The sequence below is a fragment of the Oryx dammah genome, unplaced genomic scaffold (genome assembly GCF_014754425.2).
Source record: "Oryx dammah isolate SB20612 unplaced genomic scaffold, SCBI_Odam_1.1 HiC_scaffold_3, whole genome shotgun sequence".
In the NCBI taxonomy this organism is placed as follows: domain Eukaryota; kingdom Metazoa; phylum Chordata; class Mammalia; order Artiodactyla; family Bovidae; genus Oryx; species Oryx dammah.
In genome coordinates, this window is record NW_024070187.1 from 72,973,557 (window position 1) to 72,988,171 (window position 14,615).

At 38.6% G+C, this 14,615-nt stretch overlaps 1 non-coding gene across 1 annotated transcript; it reads right to left on the bottom strand.

The window, feature by feature from the left end:
• Positions 1-530: 530 nt before the first annotated feature.
• On the bottom strand, positions 531-602 carry TRNAC-GCA. The gene has a single exon. It is a non-coding gene; the product is annotated as a tRNA-Cys (tRNA).
• Between the last annotated feature and the right edge of the window lie 14,013 nt (positions 603-14,615).

Here is a 14,615-nt window from a genome sequence, read left to right on the forward strand (position 1 = left end):
TGGAGAATCCCATGGAGGGAGGAATCTGGCAGGCTACGGTCCACATGGGCTTCCCAGGTGACAGTGGTAAAGAATATGCCTCCCAGTGCAGGAGACACAGGATACATCGGTTTGATCTCTAGATGGGGGAGTTTCCCTGGAAGAGGAAATGGCAGCCCACTCAATATTCCTGCCTGAAAAATCCCTTGTAGGAGCCTGGAGGACTACAGTCCATGGGGTTGCAAGAGTCTGACACAACTGAGTGACTAAACACACACAGGACACATACTGAACCCAAACTGAGCTAAATTTTCTCTACTATGTGTTAGTATTTCTGAGTGACTGGCTCATTAAGTTTTTACATTACAAACAAACTGATAGTGATCCTGTTTCAGGCCTTACTAACAATGAAAATGAAAGTGAAAGTTAGTGGCTCAGTCATGTCCAATCCTTTGGGATCCCTTGGACTGTAGCCTGCCAGGATCTTCTGTCCACGAAATTCTCCAGGCAAGAATACTGGAGGAGGTTGCCACTTCCTTCTCCAGGGGATCATCCCTACCCAGGGATCGAACCTGGGTCTCCTGCATTGCAGGCAGATTCTTTACCAACTGAGCCATTAGGGAAACCCATTACTAATGATACTTATTAGTAAAGAATTGATAATGGACAATACCAGTTAGCTTTAGTTCATAGGTGTCAAAATGAACTTGGTCTAATGACTCCCACTGGATGATACTTCTTTCTGTCAAAAAAAAGTTTCCTTAAAACATAGATGATTATGAATGCTAGGTGACAGCTGAGAGGTCATGGAACAAGGTACATAAGTCATATGATTACCTACTTTGCTGTGGCCCTTGTATTAGTGTATGAAACAGCTTGAACTTAGATCTTATTGAATTAAAAACACAGGAAGAATTTGTTAACTTGCAGTAGAAATAGGATCAACAATAACAGATGATTCAGAGAAAGCTGAGAAAGACAATTAGATGTGTTTGGAGATTAAGATGCAAATGGAGAAGAGATGTCCCATGTTTTTAGAGAGAGCAGGAGAGTAGCTTGTCTTTAGAGTTGTCTCACTTTGTTTATAGGTTTTCTGCTCCAGTTCGGTCTACTGGCATTATTATTTTGTAATATTTATTTTTTTATTTGCTGGTTCAAGTCTTCATTGTGTTACACAGGATCTTTCATTGAGGCTCACTGGACTTTCTAGTTGTGGAGCACAGTCTCCAGAGTGCATGGGCTTAGTAACTGTGGCACATGGGCTTAGTTCCTCTGCAGAAAGTGGGATCTTAGTTCCCTAACCAGGGATTGAACCTATGCCCCCTGCAATTGCAAGGCAGCTTCTTAACCACTGGACCACTAGGAAAGTCCCTACAGGCATTATTAAAATCATCCAACTTTTTCTTGCGGTTACTTGAGTTACCATTCTTCAAAATCAGTCTGAGCATTATGTCCTTTGGTTAAAGCTGACCCCAAACCTGCTTTTATGTGCTGAGAGCAGTTTCATTCTCCATCATGCTTTCATTTGTAAATTGGTTAAATATAATAGAGTGTCAGACAGTAAAGTTTTGCACATCATGTTATTATTTACTCTCATAAGTCACCTATTTTTGCTATGGAAGCTTAGTACCAGAATTAAGTACAATTGCCATTTATTGAGTGCATTTTATTCAGTAGGTATGGAGCTAGGTATCTCAAATAAGTATGACATAGGTAATAATATCATATTTTATAAAAGAAAAAGTTAAAGCCCAGAATGTTTAAGGATTGTTTCAGAGGTCACATTCAGGTCTTCTCGACTCCAAAGTCTTTAAAACATTAGAATGAGAGATGATGATACTAGCTTCTATGTTAAAAAGGCCAAATTTTCCCAAAGAAAAATGCTGTATTCAGTCCTCAAACATCCGTAATACGCGAAGTGCTAAAGACAGGCATGCATAGCACCACGACATATTTGGGAAAACTGATTAAAGTAGAACAAGACTTTAATAAGTTTCCAAGACAATATCTTCTGAAGGACCCCCATAAACCCTTTGGGCAAGTCCTTTATGTGTTTATGTGTTAGCTGCTGAGTCATGTCCAACTCTTTGAGACCCCATAGACTATAGCCCACCAAGTTCCTCTGTCACTGAACTTCTCCAGGTAAGAATACTGGAGTGGGTAGCCATTCTCTTCTCCAGAATATTTTCCAACACAGGGATCAAACCCTGGTCTCCTACATTGCAGGTAGACTCTTTATCATCTGAGCCACCAGGGAAGCCCTCAATTACTTTATCTGCCTCTATTAAAAGCCATCTCTTCTCAGGGTTATCCAATGAATAAAATAAGTCATGATTTCAGTTACTTTCCTTGATCTGATTACAGTTCCACAAAAATAAGGTATGTTGCACAAATATAAACCAGTACATTTTGCTGTAATATTTCCTAGAAAAGTTGTTTTACTTTAAATATAATTACAAGATTTCTGGCTCTCACTCTTATTCTCTTAACCCATCTCTCTGTCATGAGAGTCTTTACTGAAATCATTTAGAAACTGCAACCAGGATGGTCTTTTGAAAAACATTAACTGAAATAAAATCATACCTTTGCTTAAAACTCTTTGATGGCTATTTATTTCACTCAAACTAACCTGGAAAAACTTCCAACATGTCCTAATAACTTCAGTGAGATCTTGCCTTGCTTTCCCTTCTATTTGCTTGTTCTTTTAAGCCTGTAAGTCTCAAGATTTCCCTGTGCCTGGAGCACTAGTTTCAATTATTTTTATTTAAACTCAGATTTCCTTGTGATCTTTTCACATTTTCCCAACTTTGGGGAAAAATTATCTGAGGTGGACAATACAATATTTTGTCTTTTTTCCCAAGTGAATTAGAAAGTACAAAAATTTCATTTGTGTTAAGATATGTGCTTTCTGTGTTCTTGCCACTTCTCTCTCACCAGCACTTCCTAGGTTTCCTCCAGTGTTTCTTGGAGTCAGTGGCTCTGACTTCTGAGTCACAGCTGCATCCCTGACCTTATATTCCACAAGGCAGCACTATACCCTAATCATGCTGGAAGCCCTAGTAAGCTGTCTGCACTTTCCAGATTAATTGGTTTAACCAACATTCTCTATTCCCTTTGAAAACAATACTGATCTCTCATTGAAATCATGGTAGAGGGTTCAGTGCCAGTAGAACCCTGTCTAGGACCCTACCCACTCCTGGATCCTGCTCCTTGAGTTTATAGCATAACTAGAGTCAGGCATGTTCTCTTCTATGCCAGTTGATAGTCCCTAAATTGAATCATTGAACTGCTTATTACCTAAGCCAATGGAATAGGAGTGCAAAAATAAAAGTACTTTCTATTGTCATGAAATCTATTTTAAATACTTTGGAAAGAATCAAGAAGGAAATATTTTAAAAAGTGCAGTGGAATTGGATGTGGGCAGTTTCAGTTTCAGTTCAGTCACTCAGTCGTCTCTGACTTTTTGTTACCCCATTGACTGCAGCATGCCAGGCCTCCCTGTCCATCACCAACTCCTAGAGTTTACTCAAACTCATATTCATTGAATCAGTGATGCCATCCAACCATCTCATCCTCTGTCATCCCCTTCTCCTACTGCCTTCAATCTTTCCCAGCATCAGGGTCTTTTCAAATGAGTCAGTTCCTCCTATCAGGTGGCCAAAGTATTGGAGTTTCAGCTTCAACATCATTCCTTCCAATGAATATTCAGGACTGATTGCCTTTAGGATGGACTGGTTGGATCTCCTTGCAGTCCAAGGAACTCTCAAGGGTCTTCTTCAACACCACATTTCAAAGGCATCAATTCTTCAGCGCTCAGCTTTCTTTATAGTCCAACTCTCACATCCATACTTGACTACTAGAAAACCATAGACTTGACTAGATGAACCTTTATTGACAAAGTAATGTCTCTGCTTTACAATAAGCTGTCTAGTTTTATCATAAAATTTCTTCCAAAGAGTAAGTGTCTTTTAATTTCATGGGTTCACTCACCATATGCAGTGATTTTGGAGCCCCCAAAATAAAGTCTGACACTGTTTCCACTGTTTCCCCATCTATTTGCCATGAAGTGATGGGACCAGATGCCATGATCTTAATTTTCTGAATGGTGAGTTTTAAGCCAACTTTTTCACTCTCCTCTTTCATTTTTTCATCAAGAGGCTCTACAATATACAGACTTGATATACTCCATTTTCTATTTGGAACCAGTCTATTGTTCCATGTCCAGTTTTAACTATTGCTTTCTGATCTGCATACAGATTTCTAAAGAGACAGGTCAGGTGGTCTGGCAGTCCCAACTCTTTCAGAATTTTCCACAGTTTGTGATGATTCACACAGTCAAATGTTTGGTACAGTCAATAAAGCAGAAATAGATATTTTTTTTTTGGAACTCTCTTGCTTTTTTGATGATCCAATGGATGTTTGCAATTTGGTCTCTGATTCCTCTGCCTTGTCTAAAACCAACCTGAACATCTTGGAGTTCACGGTTCATATATTGCTGAACCCTGGCTTGGAGAATTTTGAGCATTACTTTACTAGCATGTGAGATGAGTGCAATTGTTCAGGAGTCTGGGCATTCTTTGGCATTGCCTTTATTTGAGATTGGAATGAAAACTGACCCTTTCCAGTCCTGTTGCCACTGCTGAGTTTTCCAAATTTGCTGGCATATTGAGTGCAGCACTTTCACAGCATCATCTTGCAGGATTTGAAATAGCTCAGCTGGAATTCCATCACCTCCACTAGCTTTGTTCATAGTGATGCTTCCTAAGGCCCACTTGACTTCACATTCCAGGACATCTGAGTCTAGGTGAGCAGACCAACGTGATTATCTGGATCATGAAGATGTTTTTTGGATAGTTTCTCTGTGTATTCTTGCCACCTCTTCTTAATATCTTCTGCTTCTGTTAGGTCTGTACTGTTTCTGTCCTTTATTGTGCCCATCTTTCCATGTTCCCTTGCTATCTCTAATTTTCTAGAAGAGATCTCTACTCTTTCCCATTCTATTGTTTTCTTCTATTTTTTTGCACTGATCACTGAGGAAGGCTTTCTCATCTCTCCTTGCTATTCTTTGGAATTCTGCATTGACAGAGGTGTATCTTTCCTTTTCTCCTTTGCTTTTCACTTCTGTTCTTTTCTCAGCTATTTGTAAGGCCTCCTCAGACAACCATTTTGCTTTTTTTCATTTCTTTTCCATGGAGATTGTCTTGATCCCTGTCTCCTGTACAATGTCACAAACCTCCATACATAGTTCATCAGGCACTCTGTCTATCAGATCTAGTCCCTTAAATGTATTTCTCACTTCCACTGTAGGATCTTAAGGGATTTGATTTACATCATACCTGAATGGTCTAGTGGTTTCCCCTACTTTATTCAATTGAAGTCTGAATTTAGCAAGAAGGAGCCATGATCTGAGCCACAGTCATCTCCTGGTCTTGTTTTTCCTGACTGTATAGAGCTTCTCCATCTTTGTCAAAGAATATAATCAATCTGACTTCAGTGTTGACCATCTGGTGATGTCCATGTGTAAAGTCTTCTCTTGTGTTGTTGGAAGAGGGTGTTTGCTATGACCAGTGCTTTATCTTGGCAAAACTATTAGCCTTTGCCTTGCTTCAATCTGTACTCAAGGCCAAATTTGCCTGTTACTCCAGGTGCTTCTTAACTTCTACTTTTGCATTCCAGTCCTCTATAATGAAAATAATATCCTTCTTGGGTTTTAGTTTTTGAAGGTTTTATTGGTCTTCATTGAGCCATTCAAATTTAGTTTCTTTAGCATTACTGGTCAGGAGATAGACTTGGATTACTGTGGTATTGGATGGTTTGCCTTGGAAACAAACAGAGATCATTCTGTCGTTTTTGAGATTGAACCCAAGTACTGCATTTCTGACTCTTTTGTTTAGTATGATGACTTCGTCATTTCTTCTAAAGGATTCTTGCCCACAGTAGTAGATATAATGGATGTGGGCAAGTCAACTCTGAAAGATTGGGATACAAATTTCCTGCAGCCATGAAATTAAAAGATGCCGGCTCCTTGGAAAAAAAGCTATGTTCAACCTAGACAGCATATTAAAAAGCAGAGACATTACTTTGCCAACAAAGATCTGTCTAGTCAAAGCTACAGTTTTTCCAGTAGTCATGTATGGATGTGAGAATTGAGCTATAAAGAATGCTGAGCATCTAAGAATTGATGCTTTTGAACTGTGGTGTTAGAGAAGACTCTTGAGAGTCCCTTGGGCTGCAAGGAGATCAAGCCAGTCCATCCTAAATGAAATCAGTCCCGAATATTCATCAGAAGGACTGATGCTGAAGTTGAAACTCCAATAATTTGGCCACCTGATGCAAAGAACTGACTCATTTTAAAAGACCCTAATGCTAGGTAAGATTGAATGCAGGAGGAGAAGGGGATGACAGAGGATGAGACAGTTGGATGGCATCACTAACGTGATGCACATAAGTTTGAGCAAGATCCGGGAGTTTGTGATGGGTAGGGAAATCTGGCCTGCTGCAGTCAATGGGGTCACAAAGAGTCAGACACAACTGAGTGACTTAACTGACTCAATGGTGGTTCATTTTGTAAGGGATCTGACTGCAGTGCAGAAAACCAGATTTGATCCTTGGTTTGGAAGATTGCTTGGGCAAGGGAATGGCAACCTACTTCAGTATTCTTGTCTGGAAATTTCCATGAAGAAAGGAGGCTTGCAGGCTACAGTTCATGGAGTCACAAAGAGTCACACTTTCACCCATATTGCTCTGTTCATGATGAAATGAGAAATTATAAGCTTATGTTAAATTTGGGGTGTGGTTTATTCAAAATAGTTGATTCTAAACTCCTATGAAATCTATATCCTCAAAAAAACTTTGGCCCTATATCAAAAGTTTAGCAAACAAATATACACATACAAATTTAATTCAAAATAAAATATTTAAATTAAGAATGTGTAACTTTTTTGATTGACAAATTAAAATCCTTTAATTTAAATTTTTGGTTCACAATTAAAGCCAAATTGGTCAGTCTGCGAATTCCCAAGCCCTCTGGATTTTAAAAATAGCACTTTTTGTTGTTGCTGTTCAGTCATTAAATTGTGTCCAATTCTTTGCAACCCCACGGACTATAGGACTCTAGGCTTCCCTGTCCTTCACTGTCTCTCAGAGTTTGCTCAAACTCATGTCCATTGGTTGGTGACGTTATCTAGCACTTTTCAGTTCAGTTCACTAGTTCAGTTGAATTCAACTCTTTGCGACCTCATGGACTGCAGCACACCAGGCTTTCCAGTGCATCACTAATTCCCACAGCCTACTAAAACTCATGTCCATTGAGTTGGTGATGCCATCCAACCATATCATCCTCTGTCGTTCCCTTCTCCTCCCACCTTCAATCTTTCCCAGCATCAGGGTCTTTTGCAATGAGTCAGTTCCTCGCATCAGGTGGCCAAAGTATTGGAGTTTCAACTTCAATACTTTCCAATGATTATTCAGGACTGATTGCCTTTAGGATGGACTTGTTGGATCCTTTTGAAGTCCAAGGGGCTCTCAAGAGTCTTCTCCAACACCACGGTTCAAAAGCATCAATTCTTCAGTGCTCAGCTTTCTTTATAGCTCAACTCTCATATCCATACATGACCACTGGAAAAACCATAGCTTTGACTTAGTGGACCTTTGTTGGCAAAGTAATGTCTCTGCTTTTTAATATGCTGTCTAGGTTGGTCACAACTTTTCTTCCAAGGAGCAAGCATCTTTTAATTTCATGGCTGCAGACACCATCTGCAATGATTTTGGAGCTCAAAGTCTGTCACTGTTTCCGTTGTTTCCCCATCTATTTGCCATGAACTGATTGGACCAGATGCATGATCTTAGTTTTCAGAATGTTGAGTTTGAAGCCAACTTTTTCACTCGCCTCTTTCACTTTCATCAAGAGGCTCTTTAGTTCTTCTCCACTTCCTGTCTTAAATGTGGTGTCATCTGCATTTCTAGCACTTTTGTTCTCTTACTATTACTTCAAGTTGTAATAGAATTTGTTACTAGTTTTCCCCTTTTACTTCCAAAAGAGGCTTTTGTTATGCAGTGTCCTATAGGTTATTCAGTATTTTGGCATAGTGAAGGAAGACTTGATGAGGCAGAAAACATAATATTGGGAGGTTGAGAGCTCAGAGGCAGAGGCAGCTAAGACTCAATAGTAAGATGTAGAAATTAGCCAGGTGAAATTTGTTTGTTTTCTTGCAGGGACTGAATTCACTATTACTTTATATAAGGAATATGAATTAGTGTTATGGTGTTTCTGTTTCTTTTATTTACTTCTACACTTATATTTCACCTTCTGCTAAAAGGATTTGAAGTGCTGGATAGTAAAATACAATTCACTAAAACTGAACCATCAGCTGAGAATGTCCTTCTCAGACATTTTTTGCATTTCAATTCTGTGTTGAATTTGATAATGTCTCCGCATTTCAAAAAGCTGAGTTTGTAAACAGTTTTTAAAAAAGGAAACCGCATGTCTTTTCTTTCCTTTCCTCTCTGACTACCCTTCTTACATTTTAATAAGCAAAAAGAAAAGAAACTTTATATAATACATGTTGCAAACTTACATGTTGTTTTTGTTTTTGAGTTGCTAAGTTGAGTCCCACTCTTTGTGAATCCATGGACTGTAACTCATCAGTCTCCTCTGTCCAAGGGATTTCTCAGGCATGAATACTGGAATGGGTTGGCATTTCCTTCTCCACAGAATCTTCCCAACCCAGGGATCAAACCCACTTCTCCTGTATTGACAGGCAGATTCTTTACTACTGAGCCACCAAGGAAGCTCACAAACTTTTACACATAGCCATGTAAAAAAAAGTGTCTATAATAATTTTTTATCACATGGTCTGATTTTATTTTGTTTATATCTATATCTATATAGATATAAGTACACACACAGACATAAGTACACTTGTAGTCTTTTCTGTGGCTCAGTGGCCAAGAATCCACCTATTGATGCAGAAGATGTGGGTTCAACCCCTGGGTTGGGAAGATCCCTTGAAGAAGGAAATGGCAAACCACTCAAGGATTCTTCCCTGAGAAATCCATGGACAGAGGAACCTGGAGGGCTACAGTCCATAGGATCACAAAAGAGTTGAACAAGATTTAGCAACTCAAGAACACCAAAGGACATGTATATATGCAGTTGTTTTTGAAAGTAAAGAGAAGTAAAGAACTTGTTGATGAGGGTGAAAAAGGAGAGTTATAAAGCTGGCTTGAAATTTAACATGCAGAAAGCTAAGATCATGGCATCTGGTTGCAACACTTCATAGCAAATAGAAGGAGAAAAAGTGAAAGCAAGTGGCAGATTTTATTTTCTTAAGCTCCAAAATCACTGCATACAGTGACTGCGGCCATGAGATTAAAAGACACCTGTTTTTTGGGAAGAAAATTGTGACAAGACAGTGTGTTAAAAAGCAAAGACATCACTTTGTTGACATAGGTCATATGTCAAATGATTTTCACATGACTCTCACTTTCATATAGTAAAAGCTATGATTTTTCCAGTAGTCATGTACAGATGTGAGAATGGTCCACAAGGAAGGCTTAGCACCAAAGAATTGATGCTTTCAAATTGTGGTTTTGGAGAAGACTCTTGAGAGTCCCTTGGACAGCAAGGAGACCAAACTAGTCAATCCCAAAGGAAATTAGTCTTGAATATTAACTGGAAGTACTGGTGCTGAAGCTAAAATTCCCATACTTTGGCCACCTAATGTGATAAGCCAACTCATTGGAAAAGACCCTGATCCTGGGAAAGATTGAGGGTAGGAGAAGGGGGTGACAGAGGATGAGATGATTAGATGGCATCACTGGATATAAATTTGAGCAAATTTCAGCAGATTGTGGACAGAGGAGCCTGGCACGCTACAGTCCATGGGTTGCAGAGTAGGACACAACTTAGTGACTGAACAAAGAGCATCTATAAAAAATTAAATTCAGGACTTGCTTACTTACCAATTTTACAATTTCAATCTGGAAGCTTCATTAGTATTTTTTTTTCTCACCTGATACCAATGACTATGTCAGCCTAATTGCTATAAATCTTTTTGTTCTATTTTTCTGCAATAGTTTCTAGGCTATAAAAAGTCTATCGCATGGCTTATGGGTCTAATTTACTGACTCAATAAATATGCTGCATCATCTGGTTGACAAGAGTGAATTCAGTCATTCCTAGGAGAAATTTTAAAGAAAGGGTTGGCTCAGAATTCCTATTCTTGGATGAAGACACTGTGATGCCCCATGAATGCTTTGCCCCTGATCCACAAGTGGTGATCTTGTGTGTAACTTGGTGTGCCATAGAGCCAAAGGGGATTGACATGTTGATAATTATTATAGATGCTCCAGCCTCTTTGTGGAAGAAAAAAATGTATTAGAATTTTGAAGTTATTTTAGCTTTGCATTCTATGCCTATTGGGTTCTCAAAAATATAGTTAGATTTGACTGGCCCCAAAGTATATTTAGATCTAATTGATCAAAATAAAGAGAACTGATTTCTGTTTTTTTTATTTTTTAATATTGAATATAACTTACATGGGATTTTTATAAGAGGTTTAAACACAGGGAACAAATATCTATTTTATCTAATAAAATATCCATTAAAAAAGTTGAAGAGGTTCATTATAGTTCTGATCTGCTCATTCCATTAAAGAAATTATTAAAGATTGCTTCAGGATGTGGCCAAAGTAATGAAGTGCTCAGAGTAATATCTTATAAATGTCATTCTTACAACTAATGGCTTCTGAGTAGCCATTTTAAATATTAACCCTTTTAAACATATTTTTGGAATATTTATGATTTGGGGAAGGAGATTCTACTTATTTAGTATGTATACCTTCATGTATTTGTATGAAAGTATGTTTATATTTGTTCTGTATGTTGAATGCTTAGTCACTCAGTTGTGTCTGACTCTTTGAAGTCCCATTGACTGTAGCCCTCTAGGCTCCCCTGTCCATGGAATTTTCCAGGCCAGAATACTGGGGTGGGTTGCCATTTCCTAGGCATTTTCCTGGCCCAGGGATAGAACCCACATCTCTTGTGTCTTCTGCATTGGCAGGAGGATTCTTTGCCATTAGCACCACCTGGGAAACCCTGTATATGTACAGGGCATTTAAACTGTAATCTGGAGATTCAGGTTGCTTCTAATTCCATCAATGTGCACTTGGATTTGCAACAAATAGATGTCACTAAAATGTGTTCAGCTTCACAGTTCTAACAACTTTATTTTATATATTTAATTTAGTTATTTCCAAATCTCAGAAAAAAAGGTCACATCCAAATAAAAGTTTTGCAAATTTCATGAGAGAGCAAAGACTCATTAAAATGTTTTGCTATGTTTTGTAGGGTCTTAATGCCGAAGGTGGTACCTGGAATATAATTTGAGAATTAGAAGTTCAGGCTACAGAATTATACTGCTTGAATGAGAATCTAGCATTGTCACTTGCTATGTAATGTTGGGTACATTGTATAACTTGCTCATGCCTCAGTTTCCTGAAACAGAATGGATCTGATGTCTGGTGCTATGTTTGGATGTAGCATTTATCTATTCCATGTTCATTCACTTCAGTTCCAGCAAGATCCTGTATACTTGTCTATTTGCATCACAGACTCAACCTAAACTTTAGTTTACTCTTACCATTTCATAGCCCATTTGAAAATTTCACTTTGATTCTACTTCAGTCTTTTTCTTGAACACTGAAATAAGTGATCTACTAGTTTTCTTATGTAGTGTGGGTTTTGTGTTACCCTTACTCTTCCATTTCCTAATGTCCTCATGGTAATATCTAAACATTTGGAACTTTTAAGCTGGATAATGGATATTGTGTGTGTGTGTGTGTGTGTGTGTGTGTGGGTGTGTGTGTGTGTGTGTGTAGTATTTGAGGAGGAAGAATAATTGTAGTTGCTGGTATGGGGTAACAAGTCTTTTCCTTTTTTATAAAGATCAGTGTGGATACCACTCTCCTCAGATAATAGAATATGTCAATGTTTTTAATTTACTTAACATTGCACTAGCTAACTCATGAGTCACATTTTTCTGGAAAAAAATGAAGCAAAAAATATGATTGAATAAAAAAGCAAATATGCTGCTTTTTAGTATAAAATATAAGATTTTTTAATTTGCTCTTTTAATTTCACAATTTCTCTATTTTCCTATAAGTGGACTATTTCCCAGAAGGACTGAGTCTGAATTTTGTGCTAAAGGATGAAGAGATTAACCAGGTAAAGGGATAAGAAAGAATATACATGACTCTAATATTTTAAAAGGATAAGACAAAAATCTCCTAAATTGCAGTGAGACTAGCTCGTCATGATTTCACTAGCTTCTGTGGCATCTAGAGAATGAGGTAGCATTTATCCACTTAGGACTGATAATGGCACCATCAACATTGTTGGCAATATCAAAAGCTGGGAGTTCAGCAAAGTTAGGTACTAAAACATATGCATCAGGTTTGACTGAAAAATGATCACTGGAAGCTATGCAGTCAAATGATGTAAATGCTGTTCTATTCTCTGGTCTGTTACTGAGTTTTTGTCAAAGGAGTAAGGAATAGGTCCTTGCTATGCAAGCAGTGTTTTAGGAACCAATGGCATCGACCCTACCAAGGAACTTTTCAGAAATGTAGAAACTTAGGAACCTCTCTACAACCACTGGATGAAAATATACATTTTAACAAGATATCCAGGTGACTGCCAAGCATATTTAAATTTGAGAAGGAATGAATTTAGACATCAGTTTTGAGAAGGTAGGCTATGAAAGAAGGGACAGTAATAAGACGGTATATAGAGGAAGAGATATAATTCATAAATGTTATTCTTATTATCAAACTGAGCAGACTGAACACATGGAAAATGATAATAGGCAAGTTTTAAAATACAAATATCAAATCAATCATTAACAGAATAGATGTCTTTTTAAACATATAGATTTGGAAAATTAGTCTCAGGGAGGTTAAGATGCTTTGTCAGTTGTAAAATAAGATGTTGAATAATTTTTCAAATATGGGTATGTCTGTTTGAGGTGTTCATATCTTATTATAGTTAAGATTGACTCTTCAGTTCAGTTCAGTTCAGTTCAGTCGCTCAGTCCTGTCTGACTCTTTGAGACTCCATGGACTGCAGCACACCAGGTTTCCCTGTCCGTCACAAACTCTTGGAATTTACTCAAAATCATGTCCTTTGAGTTGGTGATGTCATCCAACCATCTCATCTTCCATCATCCCCTTCTCCTCCTGCCTTCAATCTTTCCCAGCATCAGGGTCATTTAAAATGAGTCAGCTCTTCACATCAGTCAGTTCAGTTCAGTCTCTCAGTCGTGTCCAACTCTTTGCGACCCCATGAATGGCAGCAGGGAGGCCTCCCTGTCCACCACCAACCCCCGGAGTTCACTCAGACTCATGTCCATCGAGTCAGTGATGCCATCCAGCCATCTCATCCTCTGTCGTCCCCTTTTCCTCCTGCCCCCAATCCCTCCCAGCATCAGAGTCTTTTCCAATGAGTCAACTCTTCGCATGAGGTGGCCAAAGTACTGGAGTTTCAGCTTTAGCATCACTCCTTCCGAAGAAATCCCAGGCTTGATCTCCTTCAGAATGGACTGGTTGGATCTCCTTGCAGTCCAAGGGACTCAAGAGTCTTCTCCAACACCACAGTTCAAAACCATCAATTCTTCGGCCCTCAGCCTTCTTCACAGTCCAACTCTCACATCCACACATGACCACAGGAAAAACCATAGCCTTGACTAGACGGACCTTAGGTGGCCAAAATATTGGAGCTTTAGCTTCAACATCAGTCCTTCCAATGAATATTCAGGACATATTTTCTTTAGGATGAACTAGTTGTATCTCCTTGCTGTCCAAGGGACTCTCAAGGGTCTTCTCCAACACCACAGTTCAAAAGCATCAATTCTTCAGCTCTCAGCTTTCTTTATAGTCCAACTCTCACATCCATACATGACTACTAGAAAAACCACATCTTGACTAGAAGGACCTTTGTTGGCAAAGTAATGTCCCTGCTTTTTAATATGGTGTCTAGGCTGGTAATAATTTTCCTTCTAAGGAGTAAGCGTCTTTTGATTTCATGGCTGCGGTCACCATCTGCAGTGATTTTGGAGCCCAAAGAAATAAACTCTGTCACTGTTTCCACTGTTTCCCCATCTATTTGCCATGAAGTGATGAGACCAGATGCCATGATCTTAGTTTTCCAAATGTTGAGTTTTAAGCCAGCTTTTTCAGTCTCATCTCTCACTTTCATCAAGAGACTGTTTTGTGCATGTTGTATATAAGTTAAAAAAGCAGTATATTGCTATATATTGGGACTTGACATATACAGCCTTGATGTACTCCTGTTCCTATTTGGAACCAATCTGTTTGTTCCATGTCCAGATCTAACTATTGCTTCCTGATGTGCATACAGATTTCTCAAGAGGCAGGTCAGGTGGTCTGGTATTCTAATCTCTTGAAGAATTTTCCACAGTTTATTTTGATCCACACAGTCAAATATTTTGGCATAGTCAATAAAGCAGAAATAGATGTTTTTCTGGAAGACTCTAACTTTTTCAATGATGCAGCAAATGTTGGCAATTTGATCTCTGGTTCCTCTGCTTTTTCTAAAACCATCTTGAACATCTGGAAGTT